The sequence below is a fragment of the Sylvia atricapilla genome, chromosome 16 (genome assembly GCF_009819655.1).
Source record: "Sylvia atricapilla isolate bSylAtr1 chromosome 16, bSylAtr1.pri, whole genome shotgun sequence".
Taxonomy (NCBI): domain Eukaryota; kingdom Metazoa; phylum Chordata; class Aves; order Passeriformes; family Sylviidae; genus Sylvia; species Sylvia atricapilla.
In genome coordinates this window covers 13,350,450-13,367,104 of record NC_089155.1, presented here as the reverse complement: position 1 = coordinate 13,367,104, position 16,655 = coordinate 13,350,450, and the positions used below count along the sequence as shown (strand labels likewise).

At 44.7% G+C, this 16,655-nt stretch overlaps 1 protein-coding gene across 1 annotated transcript in view; it reads left to right on the top strand.

The window, feature by feature from the left end:
- The window catches only part of TSHZ2 (teashirt zinc finger homeobox 2), a 207,081-nt gene extending 190,746 nt beyond the window's left edge, over nt 1-16,335 (top strand). The window contains exon 3 of the mRNA XM_066330948.1: nt 15,573-16,335. The gene's annotated coding sequence lies outside the window, so the exon portion shown is untranslated. The remainder of the gene's footprint in view (nt 1-15,572) is intronic.
- Nucleotides 16,336-16,655: the final 320 nt, after the last annotated feature.

Below are 16,655 nucleotides of genomic sequence, written 5' to 3'. Positions count from 1 at the left end.
CTGAGTGTCCTTGGCCAAACCATCTCCTTTTGCTCTGTGCCAGTGCAGTGACTCTGGGGCTGGATGGGCCCTGCCAGGACCCAGCACAGCAAACCAGTGAGAGGAGAACAATAAATTGAATTACGGGGCTCGTGCACCTGCCTGTCCTGGGCCCTCCTCTGCTCCACACCTAGGGGAAGTCACAATTTCCTGCCATGCAGAATTTGTGAGTGAAAGACTGGAATTACACCTGAGCTGTCTCTTCTTTACCACATTAAAAAAAAAGTCATAAAAGGAGAGTCAGTTTAAAAATCTTGCCGCTGAAGAAAGCCTTTGCACTGAAATAAATCCCAAGCATGATATTTCTTTTTTTCAGTTTGGGAGGAGGGGAGCTGCTAGAAAAAAATTGTGAGCTCAACTATTAGCTTTCCACTTGTAAAACTTCATATATCACTAAATATATTGCCCGTAGAGGACAGAAGTTGTTAAGACGGAGAAGAATTTTGAAGATGGATGAATGACAAAGACAAATGAAGATTTTTTATTTTAGCAGAAGTTTCCAAGTGCTGTCTCTGGGTTGGGAGGGTACTGTTAATAAAGTACACTTGACATATAACTGTTCAAGTTCCTGAGAAACAGCTTTGCTTTAAAGTTCGGTGGAGGATCAAAAAGAGTGAATTCTCTGTTTTTCTCTATAAAAAAGAAAAAGAAAGCCCTGAAAAAGGATAGGTTTTTTTGGGAAACGGCATCTATGCCTTTTGTCTTTTCTTCTCTTTGTGGTCCAGAGACAGTGCGTTGACTGACTTCTTCAGAAAGGAGATCAGTGAAATTGTCAGTTGATTACTTCTCCTTGATTAGCATTTATAAGAGCCCTGTGATACATTATTTGCATTCCTATTTAGCCGTGATTTTTGTGGGGCAGCAATGATTAAACTTGTCACAGGGCCTGATTGACAGGGTCAGATCTTCACTTTCTACTCTTTTGAAATTAAAAACAAATGTGTCAGCTCCCTTCATGGGCCGCAGCGCTGTGAAGCTTGCTTGCCTTGTCATCGCAGATAGGTCAGGAATGTTTTAATTTTAGGGATGGATTCTGCTTGTCAAGCAGAGTGTGATGGCGTGTAGTTCTGGAGATGAGATGTGAAGGGTGTAAAACAAAGAATGGAAAGAACAAAGACAAAGACACTCACATTATTAGACAGATTTAATTAGTCTGAATGGATATTATGCTAGATGAAGCAGTGAGCTGTGAAATTAACCCTTGATTACGGATTGGCGGATCGTGCTCATAAAGGGAATCAAACCTTGGTGAATGGGAGAGAGGTGCTGTCCTACCCTCCCAGCCTCCATCCCCACGACCCCTTCCCCAGGCCAGGAGGGGGTGGAAAGCTTTGAAGGAGAAGCTGTTGTTGGTGGCATTTGGGAAGTTAGGGCAGCATCTCCCTTTTTCCCAACCTCTGAGGCTGGCCTGCCCAAAGAGCTGGAAAAGCAGCAGGCTCCAGGGAGGGAGGCTTTTGCAGGAGGGATGGTGAGTAATGACTCCCTGTGAGCAGCACAGAGCCCAGGTCCCCTCTAGAGACACATCCCCACCTCATTCCTGCCTCCCTTCCCACCACTGCCTTGCAGCTTCGATATTCCTGCTTGAAATCCTGTTTTGTTCTGATAAGCTGCGAGTTCAGGTGAAATTACTCACCCCTAGGTGAGGACTGAGGCTGATCTGATGTCCCAGATGCGAGGCAGTGTTGGGGAGCAGGGCACTGACAGTCCAGAGGGTGTTGTGTTTGAGCATCCAGCGCTCTGCAGAAGAGGCACTCCAGCCTTTTGTGTGCTTCTCATCAGCATTCCCAGAGCTCTGTATCAAGAACTCCTCTAATTAGCACCACTGCAAGGGAGGAAAACAAATAGAAAATACAGTGTTACCCTCTTGTTAGTTCCTTGTCATTTCTTCCAAGTTGTTCAGCTAATGGAGTATTCAGCCTTTCTGTTAAAAAAGAGGGGGAAAAGCCAAAGGGCATTAGGTGCACTGATCTGCCAATAGGTGTGAGGCCCCAGCTTCCCTCTGGCACGTTTGGAAGGCTCAGTTTCAGCGCAGATTTGCATGCCAGAGGCTGTGAGATTGAAAAGGAGTGAGACATGAAAACAAGTTGGGTCAAAGACTGCCTGGAAATGGTGGCTGGAGATTTTTTGAGCAGCAGACTCACCTCTAGTGTTGAGCCTCTGTGGGTGCCGTGCTGCACTGTGCTGCCTCAAACACCCTCTTTGTGTATCTGATATCAAGAATTCTCATTTTTACTTAACATTTAGCAGCATTTAAGTAGTGTCTCTGCATGGAGTGAAAAAACCCTTTGATTAAAGACCTACAGAAGATTAATGAAAGTCATTATCTTTATATGATAGCAGAGAGTTACTACCCACAGAATAAAAGGAATTTCTGCCTGCACATCTTCCCTGCCCTGGTTTCCCCATCTCTTTTCATACCCTGAAAGAGAAGAGACAGCATGGGAAGGTGATGAGGGAATAGGACATGACACAAATCCCATTGAGAAGCCTACTGCTGAATCTCTGTTGGTGTTAGAACAAGTCACTGTGCCATTCTCCAGATGAAAATTATTATTTAAGGACAAAAGCCTAGTACTTATCATGAAACCTGAAGACACAGACTAGTTCTTAGGCAGAAAAGCCTTGTCATTGAACTGGTGTTTATGTGAGCAGTCACACATTAGTGTTGCTGCTTTCAGGGGCTTTTCATCAGACTCTTTATTATTACAGACCTATTGAGCTGTTCCTCAGTTGCTGGGAATCAGCAGAACTCTCTTGAAATAGTTTTACATCAGCTGAGGATCTGACTCTTAATTTCTGCCTGTTGATAAATATTCAGCTGAACTCTTCCAGTAGAGGCCAAACCTTCTGAGAAGGATCTGCAGGTCCAACACTGAGCCCTTGGTCTGTGTCACCTCAGCCCCCATTCTGGAAGACCGAGTGGGTGACAGATTAATTTAATTAAACGGTTTTAAGATAATTATTTGACTCAGTAGATTTTGCAGTCTCTGCTGGGTTACCTGTAGCAGGCTCAGGGATCTGGACAGGCTGCTGGCTTGTGCTGTTAAAAGAGAACAAAACACACAAAATACTGCAAAATAAATGGCAGTGAGAGGGAAATCCGTGTATCCTCTGTGTGTGTATTGACAGCAGCACAGGTGAGGTTTGGGGTTTGGGGTTTGAGGTTTGAGGTGTGTCTCTGGGCACTGAGCTCCGTGGGTCACACAGTTCCCCATGGCTCATTCCGCTCACTCCGCACAGACACACACCTCAGCTCCCAGGAAAAAACAAAAGGCATCCAGAGGAGAGGTCTGGACAGAGCCATTCAGCACTGAGACTGTTGAGTAAAAGCTCCAGACAGCCCTAGAGAGGTGGAGGTGTTCCTTCAGTGGGGAGCAATGAGCACCCCCGGGTGGGACACGCTGCGCGCCCGTGGGATGCTCCGTTTGCCATCCCCGTCCTGCTGCTCCCCAGCAGAGCCCAAGGAGCAGTGCTGGCAGCCCTGGCCCCATTTCCAGGGCCATTCCTGCCTCGCTGCTCTGCCCTGAGAAGGAGGAAACTCTGCCTAATCCAGGGAATTAACCCTGGCGTAAAACCAGGGAATTAACCCTGGTGTAAAACCAGGGAATTAACCCTGGTGTAAAACCGGAGTGAGCGCGGCAAGCTCTTCCCCCAAATGTGAGCTCAAACTTGCGTTTTCTACCTCCCAAATCCAGCAAATATTTCCTAATTATCCCCAGCGGATCCTGGCTCACCTGAGGCTCAGGTTTGCAGCCCTGCCTCTCCTCCCTGCCTGCATTCAAAGAGCAGGAGCTGTCGTGTGTGCCCCTCGCCCTCCCTTCATTTCTCCCACGGAATTGTTTCGGCGCTAGCTTGGTGTGTCAGCTTGTAAGTCTATAAAACAGTTCTCTACCAGCTGGAAATCCAACATGCTACATGAATACATAACAGTGCCTAACCAAGAAGGTTTGTAATTCAGTAATTAGCTGTAATTAATGAACACAAAGTGAAGACTCATTTACAGTTTAAATTATCACATTAGCTCCTGTCACCCTCTATGTACACAAAACAGCAGGAATTCAATTATTTTTATTCTTCAAAGCTAATTTAAAATTTAAGGAATGCCATTACATGAAATAATAGGTAGGAAATGTAATAGAAATCGCTGAGAACAGTTGGCCATCCTTAGAATGGGAGGAAAAAAAATGCTATCAGTGATGATTTGGAAATGTTATTTCGTCTGCGAGCAGATGAAGGATTGAAATCTACACTCTTTTCAGTGTATTTAAAAAGAAAACGAGTTTGGTGGTTGCTAAGTCTTTGTGCAGGAAGAGCGTAATTGTGCATTGTGCATAATTGTAGAAGCAGTTGATACTGATAATGCTGTTGATAGCAACACGATGACAGCATGGAAATGCTCACACCATTATCTTTAATGGGGCTGAGCCGACTGCGGCAGCACCGAGCCCCTGGAATCCTCACCAATCTTACTTGGGAAACTTCAGCCTAGCAGGCCTTAAGTAATTGTCACTTTGCAATCTGCCTCCAGTCCGTGTGTGTGCACGTAGGGCTGTGTAAAACACTTTCATTGTGCTTTTTAAACCCACCACGACGCTGCTCTCTGCAGCTGCCACTGATTATTTTTTCCCCCTCAAACAGTTCAATAAGCGAGAGAATTCCAAACCCATCTGATGCCACATATCTGCATTCCAGCCCTTCTTCTTCTTTCTTCTTTTTTCTTTTTTTTTTTGTTCTTTATTTCTTCTTCAGTTCCCTTTTCATTTTAAATAGGCCACTGGAAGCTCCGGCGTCTAATTTTTCATAGGTGATCGACTGCTGAGTTGTGGGTTTGTGTAGACAGAGGGAAGGTAGCGATAAGCCAAGAGAGAGGATTCTATTAGGGAAATGCAGCAGTAACTAATGAATCCTGCCAGTAATTGGGAAGGTGTAAGCCTCTGTAATATCCTAATGATAGTCATCCGTTGTGTGCATCCCCCGGCAGCGGCAGCGATCCCTCATCGGCTCCCTGATCTCAGACACTTAGCCATGCAAATCTTCCTGACAGGGCTCTATGTCTTTGTCTCCCTAATTGGACAGTATAGAGTTGTTTATGGATATTGCAGACATTTAGACCTCGGTTGGAGGTTGTTCAAAAATCGTTAGCAAAGTTGCCTTAACAGCATTGTCAAATATTTATTCCCCCTGTTTCAATATCTGTTTTTTAACCCAAGCGTGGTTGGAGAGAGAATTACCATTTCGTTGATGGAGCGTCTCCTTCCAGCCTCTGGTTGAGATTTTTATTAAGCCATTTTCTTGCAGAAAGACAGAACAACAACAAAAAATCTACCAGAAGTCCTCGTTTCTTCTTCTTTTTCTTTGGGGTTGTAGGGCAAATGTGCTGATTTTTAATACCATTTCTATAGGGAAATATTAGGAATGCTGACAAAGGCAGTTCCAATTATAAAAATTACAGGAAGCTTATGGGGCAAAAATTCCAGTTTAGTGTAAGCCAAAATAAATGGAGAATATTCCCATTCACTACACCACTTCAAGTGAGTGCAGATTCAGGGCCTGGCTCAGATTTATTAGAAAAGCCATGTTTTATTTCCTTGGTCAAGAGCTGAGGGATTTAATTCTTGTCTCTAATCATCTCTTGGTAGTAGGTGAAAAGTAAGATATAAAAAATACATCCAATGCTGTTCTTTACCAGGAGGAAGTTTTCTTTCTTTTAAAAAATTTGAAACTGGGTGATTTCACATTTCGTGTAGAGGGTTTGGGGTTTTCTGAGCACATGGCAAAGTCTTACAGGCACTTCCAGAGACCATGAAGCCAAGGAGGAAAACTGAGTTTAGGAGATCAGAGATTCCAAATATTGGAATTTGTGAGGAAGATCAGCTGGATCAGGCAACTGAATTTACCATTCCAATGGTCATGTGTCATTTTACTCAGGTTGTCCCACAAATCAAGGGGATTATTTGCCTCAGTGAAAGCGATCAGACCCCTCCTTTTTCTAACTACTAAATTAATCCTACTGATTAATCCTACAAAGAGTTAACTCCATATGGACTTCCATTCCCATCCTGTAACCCAAGGCTGCCTATTCTAAACTGCATACATTCTATAAATATTAGACAGATATATATATAAAACCAGAAAAAAAATATATGCAAGAATTTGCCTAAAATAATAATTTGGCTTTTTTTTCCTTTTTTTTTTTTTTTTTGAGCCAACTCTTTACACAAATAGAGGGTGTGAAAGCTTCTGTTCATGGGAATATTTCTAGGAACAATTTCTGAAAGTATTAATTTGCGCCTGTCTGGCAACTATCTTGAAAGCTGTTTGTAGTTTTGGAGATTATTCAGCCAGGGAGCAGTAGAAATGACACATTATATCGTTGATTAATGTAGTAAAAAGCAAATTACTGAAGGGGGAATAATCAAAGCCATAGTTGCAGCAAATAGTTCCCTTATCTGATTTCTCTCGGGTTAGCCCAAAGTTTTAGGTACTTCCCACAATCAGACCCAAAAGATAAAGAAAGAAATTAAAGGAGAACTATTTGTAAAACAAGAGAAGGAATTGAATATTTTTTTCTTTTTGTGAAAAAAATTCTGCAGATTTGCTATTGTTCTTAAAGTAAGCTCCCATTCTTTCAGGTTTTAGGACTTTTTATACAAAACTCCCTGTTCCCCTGAAGCACTACTGACACCATCTGTAAACCCATCAGCTTTTCACCCCTGTCCCTAAACCGCTGAGGGAAATGTTGTGGCTGCAGAAAAAAATTCCATCCACTGAAGGTGAGAGAAGGCAGAGGACTGCCTGGGTCTAGAGCCGAATTCAGGGAATCCTGGAATTATTTACGTTGGAACCACTCAGAGCTCTGAGTGCAACCATTCCCTGTCCCTGCCAAGGCCACCATGTCCCCAGATCCCTGCAGGGATGGGGATTCCACCTCTGCCAGAGCTGAGCAATCCTTTGGGGGAGAATTTTTTTCCTAATATCCAACCCAAACCTCCCCTGGCACAGCTTGAGGCCTTTTCCCCTTGTCCTGTCACTTGTTCCTTCCCCAATTCCTGACCCATCCCAGCTCAGGATTTGCCAGCCTGAGCTCACTGAGGGGACAGAGCTGTAGCAAGGTAGTCCCAGCTCTCAGATATCCCTTTTTTTGAAGTGAATTCCTGTTTCCCACAGCTTTTGATGGACCCCTGGCTGCAGGGAACATCCCAGTCTCATCCCAGTCTCATCCCAGTCTCATCCCAGTTAGAGCCCCTCAGCCTCTGAGGTCACCAGGTTTCCATTCCCATTGGGCCAGCAGGATCAGGATCAGCCTCTCTTCTCCATCCTAAAACAAACAGGCTCTGGATGTGCTTGCTAGAACCTTCTCCTCCAGAAAATGAATATATTAGCATTTAGGGTTTTTTTTTGGTTTTTTTTTTGTTTTTTTTTTTTTTTTTTTTTTTTGTAGACACACACTCACGTATATATATTTAAAATCCCAGCTTTACAAACTTACGTTGGTGCAGCAGCCCGTGACACTGAATACAAGCTGCTGTGCAAAGCAATTGCCAAATGTTTACATAAACACATAAATAAGACAAATAAATTCATTTTCATTATTTATATTTTCTGCTATTTCTTCTCTTTTTTTTTATTTATGCCTTAGACAATGGCTCCTGTAAATATTCTGATTAAAAAAACACCTGCAGTGGACAGAAAGATGATCAAAAAGCCCTGATAGAGAGCAATTCATGTTTCTTCTTTACAATCACTAACGAATCTTAACTTGAACCATGTTACGTTCCCATGTGAGTGATAAGCAATGATTTATTATGAAGTGTCAGGAAATCAGAATGCCATACAGTGAGACATGAGCTAGTGGAAAATGTGTTCCCTGTTTCCCAGCCTCATTACTCAAAGATGCAGTGTCCCTTTCTCCAAGTCTAATTTACCTGGCAACTCAGAGCCCAGGAAACTGCTCCAGGAGGGGAGCGCCTGATCCAGGCTGTGCCCTCACCTTCCAGCCCCTCTAAACACCGTGGAGTGACCAGGGAGAAAAGGGCTGGAAATGCAGAGCTCTGGCTGTACCCAACCATTCCCAGCCCTAATGATGCTCTCCCCAAAAGCAATCTCTCAGCATTACAGCATCCTTTGCCTCATCAGCGCTGTCAGCGCCTGAGGAGGAAATAAAGCAGGCGGCGCTGAGGAGACAAACGGATAAGTTTTCTTTATGTGTTGGAGTTTCTTCTACTCTCTAATGATTCCCTTCTCCCCATGATCCTAATTCAAGGAACTGGCATGTGATATATTTTGCAGACAAATCAGCAGCAGAAGAGCGTGTGCGGCTCCGGCGCCGTGATTCACTCACAGCTCGGGTTTGAAGGTGGGGATTTGTGCTTTTGGAGCTCCCTGCAAAGAGAGGGGAAAGCAGCAGATCCCACTCGGACTCACAGGGGCAGCCTCCACGCCTACCCACTGATGCTCCCTGCAAAAAGGAACCCAAACTGGCAGAGTCTTAATGATGAAACATTCGTTCTGGGTGTCTCTTTAAAGGCCTCAATCCCAAAAGCATTTGGGGTCAGCCAGATGTGGATGGGAAAAGGTGAATTTTCTTAGGGAAAAGCAGGGGGTGAGCGTGGTTCTGTTCTGGAGCAGCAGCAGAGAAGTGGGAGCCTTCCCAAGGAGGTTTGGCTTGGATGGTCTGGGCACATCAGAGGCACTGGCACCTGAAATGATGAGCAATATTTTGTTGGAAAGGCAAAGCCTTTATCTAAAAAATATTTTAAAATAATATTGAAACTTCTTTTTAAAATAATCTTACTGTCCAAAAGCATGGATTTAATCACAGCAGATTGGTTAAAAAGCTACCAACAGTAGCATTTTCTATTTCAAGATCTCCTTCTATTGTGGTAAAACAGGAGAGAAAACCAACAAGTTAAACTGGACAGAATAAACTTAAGAAATATATGTCCTGCAAATTCTTTCACATGAAAAATAAGAATCTCATATCTGGGCATGTTACGACTGGTTCAGTCTGTCTTAAGCAATGGTAGCTGCTGTTTTTCCTTACAGAAAACGTGGAAATCATCAGAAAAAAAAAAATTAACCAGAACTCATCTTTGTCTGAAAGGCTGAGAGACTCACGAATTTCAAAAAAATCTTTTTTTTTTTTTTTTTCCACTATAGAAATGCTTTATAGAGAATCTTTGTGAAGTACAAACCAGAGAGTGGTTGTCTCCCAGCACTGACAATGTCTGCTGTTCCAGACGAGACGGTGTGTGATGTACCATCCTGAAATATTGTCAGCAAGCCTGCAAATATGAAGGCATTTTCATAGCAAGGCAGGGATGAAAGGGAAGAGCTTTGGGTTTGCTTTTTTTGTTTTGCTTTGTTTCTTAGTCCTAATAAAATCTACCAGTGCGCTCTTAACTTCTCCCCTCCCGTTTTGTTCCGAGGAGAAAGGGAACATCATTCTCTTGTGAAAGTGTTCAGGGGAGAGGGAGGAGGTACAAATTCCCTGCTGGAGGGGTTTGCTGTAGCCAGGACCGGGTTTGTGTGATGTTTGAGTAACTCAGAGAGCAGAGACACATCAGCATCTCCCCACTGTCAAGTGGCCTTTGCTGCCTCACAGTGAATGGAGATATTTTAGTGTCGTGGCTCAGAGGTGGGGTTGAGAAAAAAACCCACCCACAGCAGCCTCTGGTTTGGTGATTTAGAAATCCTCTTCAGGGTTTAAAAAAATGTGGGGTTTAATCTCAGGAGGAATTACACCTCAAGGGAAACAGGGAGGAAACTGTGGATCGTGCAACAGTTGAGTGAACATTTGCAGACAATTCAGCCTTTTTAAGCACCTAAATAAATGGAGGGATCCACCTTTGAGTGACCCACGGGTTCCTGCCGACCTCCATCCCTGTGCACCCGGGTCTGGAACACGCAGCCCTTGTCCAGATGGTTGCTCCATAATTGCTTTGTCTAATCTGCTGTAAATTCACGTTTTGCAAGGTGTGTTCCCAAAGCTGTTTCTCGGCTGGGCTCCTTACAGGTGGCACTTTAAAATGTAGCGAGCGCCCAATCCTGCAGAACCTGCTTGTCACAGAAAATGGCACAGTTTGCATGTGACCTGTAATGACAGTTGCTAGTTGAAAAGAAACCAGAAATTCAGCTTTATCTTCCACACTTTGGTTGCAGCTGCCATCAACTAAATCTCTCTCCAAGGGCAGATGGTGCCCTGTACAATGAACAATTTAATCTTTAGGAAACTTTGCCAAAAAATCCACTTTTTTTTTTCCCCCCCTCTCCAAGAATAGGCTGTCAATAACATGTGCTCCCAAATACATTGTGATTTGATGGCTATACTTTATTTATAGGAAGAAACAGAAGTTAAATGCTCCCTGTAGTTTTTATTTTCTCTTTCCAAGTCTGTGATTCTTCCAGCCACCCTCGTGCTGGGCTCTGTGGGGGGACCAGGTGAATGTCACACCTTTGTGCTCTGTGTCACTGTGTCACCCTGAGGTTCATACTGAGCTCAGGGGTGAAATCCTGCCCTCTCTCAACACCAGTGGCACAAATCCCCCTCCTTCCAGCAGCCCGGGGTTCCACTGGGTCTCTCTGGAACCACGGGGAGCTGCAGCCCCAGCTTTTGTCTGACTCATCCACAGCTTCTCTGGGCCACCTCTGGCAGCACCTCCCACCCTCACAGGGAAGAATATTTTCCCAATATCCAATCTAAATCTCCTCTTTGTCAGCGTGAAACCATTTCCCCTTGTCCTGTCACTGCAGGCCTATGGAGATTATCTCTTCCCATCTTTATTTTTTGCCTCTCTTCAGGAGTGAGCTTCTTGTCCTTCCTGCACCATTGCTGCTTCAGCACCCTGCAAAGCTCTGGATTGCCCAAACAATCGGAAAGAAAATATCATCCCAGGCAAGGTCTTTAAATTTTCCACCTGGGTGTTGCAGGGTTTCATTCTGTGTTCAGACAGACACAGCTGAGTTAGAGCCCACATTTCCTTCCTCTTGCCCCACACACTCACAAGCTCAGATCAGAAATGTTTCCACACTTCACTCTCCGTGTGGCTGATGGCTGAGGGTGGATGTACAAGGACTGGTGGCTTCTGCAGGGACACGAGTGGTGACATTGGTGGGCTGTGGGACCCTTCAGTGGCCAGGACACGAGGGGTTGTCCCTGGTGGCATCACATGGAGCCTCTGCCTGCCTTTGGCTGGGTGCTGCACCTCAGCAAGGTGAGAACTGAAAGATTTCCTTTCCGTGGGGGTTATTTCTACCTCTCCCAAAAGTCTTTCCCATCCTATCCGAGGGTGTTTGCTGAAACAAATATATTCTGTTTATTTATTTAATGTGCTGCTAAATGACCTTCTGGAAAGCTATTCCTGCCATGAGGCTTTAAAATGGATGGGCAGGCAGAACTCCAGGGAGCATGCTCCTCCCAATCAGGATGAATCATTCCAGTAGTTACTGTTTAGATTGATATAATTTTAGTTATAATTATGGGTAACGAGAAGGCGTTTAGAGGCTGTAACATTGTAATTCATGGTGAGAGGAGTCCTAAATGAAATAAAACACATCCGGATTTGCTGTTTCCCCCTTTCTCGGTGCTGTGCACGTGGCATGGCTCTTTAAGGAACAGATTTTGTGCTGCTGCAAAAAATCTAGCAAAAGTAGGTCAAAAATGACATCTAGAGATAACATGTTTGGTAACCACAAAGGGTCTGTCTGTGTCTTTCTATGTGGCCTTTAAAGAGTCCTGCAATTCATAGTGATAGGTGCAGCTGCAGCCTGGAAAAGTTTTGATCCGGAGGCTCCCATGGACTGCGGTGGGTGGATCACAGAGGAATATTGTCATTTTTGTTATCCCATTGCATAAACAGGAGCTGGCTAAATGATATTAGCAAAGATATGGAAATACAGGGAAGGCATGATAAATCCATGAAGCTGCTGTCATCTGCCTGGCTCTGGAATTCCATCCCACCTCAGACTGTGCCACTGAAGAGGTGACAGAACCCCAAAATCAAATGGTGACAGCAATCCCCAAGAAAAGGGCTTTAGATCCTGGAAGGACCTCACAGCATCTTCCAGGATCTGAAGGGGCCTTCGAGGAAGCTGGAAGGGGCTCTTCAGCAGGAACTGGAGTGGCAGGACACGAGAGAATGGCTTCAAACTGAAAGGGGGGACATTTAGGAGAGGTATCGGGAGAAAATCCTCCCTGTGAGGGTGGGGAGGCCCTGGATCCCTGGAAGTGTCCAAGGCCAGGCTGGACAGCGTTTGGAGCAGCCTGGGACAGCGGGAGGTGTGGAAGGGTGGAACAAGATGAGCTTTAAGATCCCTTCAACCCAACCCATCCTGGGATTCCATGGCTTGACACCCACGCCGTGAGCAGGCAGCTCCCAGGAGACAGCGTCACTCCGCTGGTGTGGCTTTTGGCTGTGGGGACAAAGGGGACAGTGGAGAGAGCAGAGCAGCCCTGGGGCCTGGAGGAGAGCTGGGCACTGCTGTGTGAGCTGGGAGCCCGGCTCAGCCTGCCCTGGGAGCTGTGGCAGCCCCGTGAGCCCAGGCTGGCAGTGCCCGTGTCACCGCCGGGGGCTGGCGCGCCGCGAGCTGCCGACACACACTTGACAGTTGTCTGGGGCTGCAGACGGGTTTGAGAGCTCCCATTTCAGAGGTTTCACAGCTGTGTTTTTCTGGAAAGCTCGGATGAGGAGAGGGAAGCCGTGCCATGGACAAGGAGAGGGAAGGAGGCTGTTAGGAGGGGTGCTGAGTCCTGACACATCCGCGTTAAAATAGATACGACTTTTTACATCTGTTGATGGCTCGATAATTAGTGTTAAATAAAAGCAAAGCTTCAGTATCTGCAACTGATATTTCACATATGCTGTACAAGACATCAGTATAATGAACACCCTCAGCCACGTTTTCAGAACAGGATTCAAATGATGGAGTTTTCTTTATGGCACAGGGTGAGCTGCATCTCAGCAAACGCCCAGGAAGCACCAGACTCTGCCCATCAAGTGCTGTTGGGATGTGCAGGCTGCTCTGCACTGACTGCAGGTGACAAGCTCCCCACAAACTCCCTGAATCTCTTACAGACTTGATAATGAAATACATAAACTATGACCTTTATTGATCAGGGCTCACACTAATTAATTTCCCAAAGTCCTGTCCCAGCCTGCGGTGGTATCAATAAAACTTAAAAAAAACCCCAACAAAACCCACAAAGATGGAGACTTCAGTTAGCCAAAAGACCTTAGGGGTGAAATACTTATCCCATGGAAATCAATGCCAAGTCCCAATTGAATTGACTTGTGCACAGATGTTACCATTAGTCAAGTACATGGACACGGAGCCTCAAAAGTTTATTTGTTGCCAGAAGAGTTTCCTGTGGACCTTTTCTCTGACCAACGTGCCTCTGAAGGGTCTGCCCAGGGCTGACAGTGTCCTCAGCATTGTTCTGTGACAGGGAAGTGACCAGGAATATTGCTCTGCTGATTAAAAACTCTCAGGGTCTTCCTCACAGTGGCACAAAAAGAAAAGGAGGCGGGAGTTTGGCTTTCCATTTTTCCGATCCAAGCTTTTATAAATATTCCCCACAGGCAGGGAACCAGTGCCCTGCAGTAACTTCCAGGCTCCACCCCACTAATTTGGCTTAATTATCCTAACGAACGTCCTGGAGGCAGAGTTGACCTAGTGAAGGGTCACCACTCCTGCTCTCAGCTGGGTCACCGCTGTCCCTCGTCACAGCCCACGGTGCCTGTGTCCCCATGAGGGAGGCAGGGGCTGGTGTGATGCCTCAGGTGCAATGTCACAGGGAGTTTTCCATCCTGGAAACCTCCTGGAAGGGTAAAGCCTCTTCCATTCCCACCCTTGGGTGGTTTGCAGAGGTGATCCCACAGTGAGAATCTGGCTGCGGCGTTGCTGTGTGTCAGCTCCAGGCCCCACGACAGCAATGCTGCTGGAATTCTTGAAGATTAGAGCAGGGTATAAACTGGCACAGCTCTGCCCTTTTTGCAGTGAAAAATAATAGCTTTGCAAAGTGAGAAATGCTCTGGAGTGTTACCTCTGAAACCGAAAGGCAACATCTTAAAATGTCAACATGGGTTGCTTTTAATATCTTTTAAGTGGGAATCATGATCCAAGGTATTCACCACAATTTCAAGCTGACTTCCATGCATCCTCAGTTGCCAAAAGTCGCTACGTTCAGCTGCCAAAACCTCCTCTTCCCTTCCAACAGTTTCTCCACAGCAGCTCTGGGTTGCCAATGCAAAACTCAGCATCACTGTGAAAACTGAAAAGGTGAAGATATTGTAAACCCAACCAAATTATAAACTAGCTAGCATGAAGTCAATGGACTTTTTTGTTTTCATATGGAATTTTTGAAAAGCTGAGTTTATTTTACTTTAAATAAAGCTGCTACTGAATTTCCAGTTGATTTAGCCAGAACACAGAGAACACACTGCAGGATTTGAGTTGTGTTTGCTGAAATATCCATGGCCTTGAACAGATAATATATTTTTCTGTAACATACTTCTCTTTGCCCACTGCAGCTCTTTTTTTCCCTCTGTGTTCTCTCCAGATTGACTTTCACTCTACTTATTGCCTGCCTCATTTCTCACCCTATTTTTCCACTTGGTTTTTTTTTCCTACAGCATCTTTCTCCCAGATTATAAGCAAAGCAGAACCCAGCTTTGGGCTGAACTTTTAAACCCACATCTTGAAATGAAATAAAACAAGCCCCTTCTGTCTCTGTGTAGCAGTAGCTTCACAACTTGAATCACTTAGCACTTTTAGCAGCTGCAGGATGGAAAAGGCCCACTGGAAGATGGCTTTTAATGCTGGGGAGGTGCCACAAGAAAAAGGGATAACACAGGAACAGTGGGGAAATTAGACACTGTGTGGGTACAGAGATGTCCAGCTCTCCATGAGGAGTTTAGAGCATGTTCCTGGCTGCCTGTAGGAAGGAATAACAAATTTGAGGAATATGGGGGAGAAGCTGAATAAGGGGCTCAGTGACCAGGCAGAGCCTCAGCACCAGCTGGAGTTCACCCACTGATCTGTGCATGGTTGTGGAACCAGGATTGTCTCTATAGGGCACAAAATGAATGACACACATAGAGTCAAGTTGTCAGGGCAAAAAGAGGGAAGTTTATTTTTCTACTTGGGTTTGTATAGATTTTGGACAGTGACTATGGATTGGAGGATGAAGGTTGCCACCTCTCCAATTACACTGGTCAAACCAGAAGTCCATCAATTCTCCCTCCTCAAGAGAGGAACGATAAACAATCACTTTTACATGAAAATCACTTTGTTTACGTGGAAATCTGCGAGAAACTCCAGTACAAAAATGCAAACATCAGAAGGCTGGAAAAAAACAGGGCGACACCAGGACTCCACCCACACTTGGTGTCCTTGCTTGTGGCGAGCCTGTGGGTGCAGAAAACAAAGCAGAGCTCTTTTGCAGCCATTTCCAGGGCTGAAGGTGCCTGCTGAGTGGCGTGGCTGTGAGCAGACCGTGTAATGTGGCTGTGTTGTTGTTGTTGTTGTGCTTGCAGGACGAATGCCTTAGCCCAGCTCTCCAGCCCAGCGCCCGGCCCCGCTCGCCACCTGACATTGAACTCGCGGCAACCCGGACCGAGGAGGCTGCCAAAAAAACTCCTGTTATTCTTCTTCATCCTCACTAACAATTTGGTAATGAAGTATTGATTTCCACTCCCCCTGCTTATGGACGATATTAGATTTTCATTGATAAACTGCACTGGGGCTGTCTGGTCTCCGCTGTCCCTTTTTGCTGTCACTAAAACAAAGTGCCACTGAAGTAAGATAATGACTGAGAACATTGATGTACTTATTTCGTCAATTTGTAACACTTGACAGGAAAAAAAAAAAAATTCTTCATAGTTTAATGTCCAAGTGTGCTACACAAGATGCAGTCACATTGGAAGCTTTACTTTTCATGGTAATGTCCATTTCCTATTTATAACCCCTTTGGGATAGTTTGTCTAAAGGAAATGTTTCTATTCTGTGCAGCTATTACTGTTGCACCTGGGTTGCCCAATCCAGTCATTGCACTAGGGATCAATACATCACAGTAAGTACAAGAATTATTAAGTTAAAACAGATTCTGAGCCAAAAAACCTCTGAACAATGTTAATCTTCTGTGCAAGTTGTTCAAATAGTTATGCTTAACCATGTTGCTGCCAAAGATTTGTTTGAAATGGGTTGTTTTCAGTTTGTTTTATTCCTCAGATATATATATATATTTAAATCTCCATTACGGTTTATGACGAGACATATGGGATGGAGGGATTTTTAAACAAAAGTACTATTGTTAGATTATTGAACATTATATAAATATAGATATATCTATATATAAATATCACTATATAAATATCTATATATAGATATAAAAGAATAAAAGTGGAATTCTTCTCTCAGTAGAGGTGAGTGTAAATCTGAAACTCTGTTGTGGTCAACGGAGTGACTTAGGATTTGTGCCACCAAAAAACTGGGATCAGAATCTGGTGTCTGAGCTGTGTCCGGCCAAACCCACCCCGACCTGGGAGAAGGGGGCTACAAAAATGGCAATTTCAAATTCGTGCTTGTAACTTTTTTCATTAAAACTTGGAGGGCCCAGT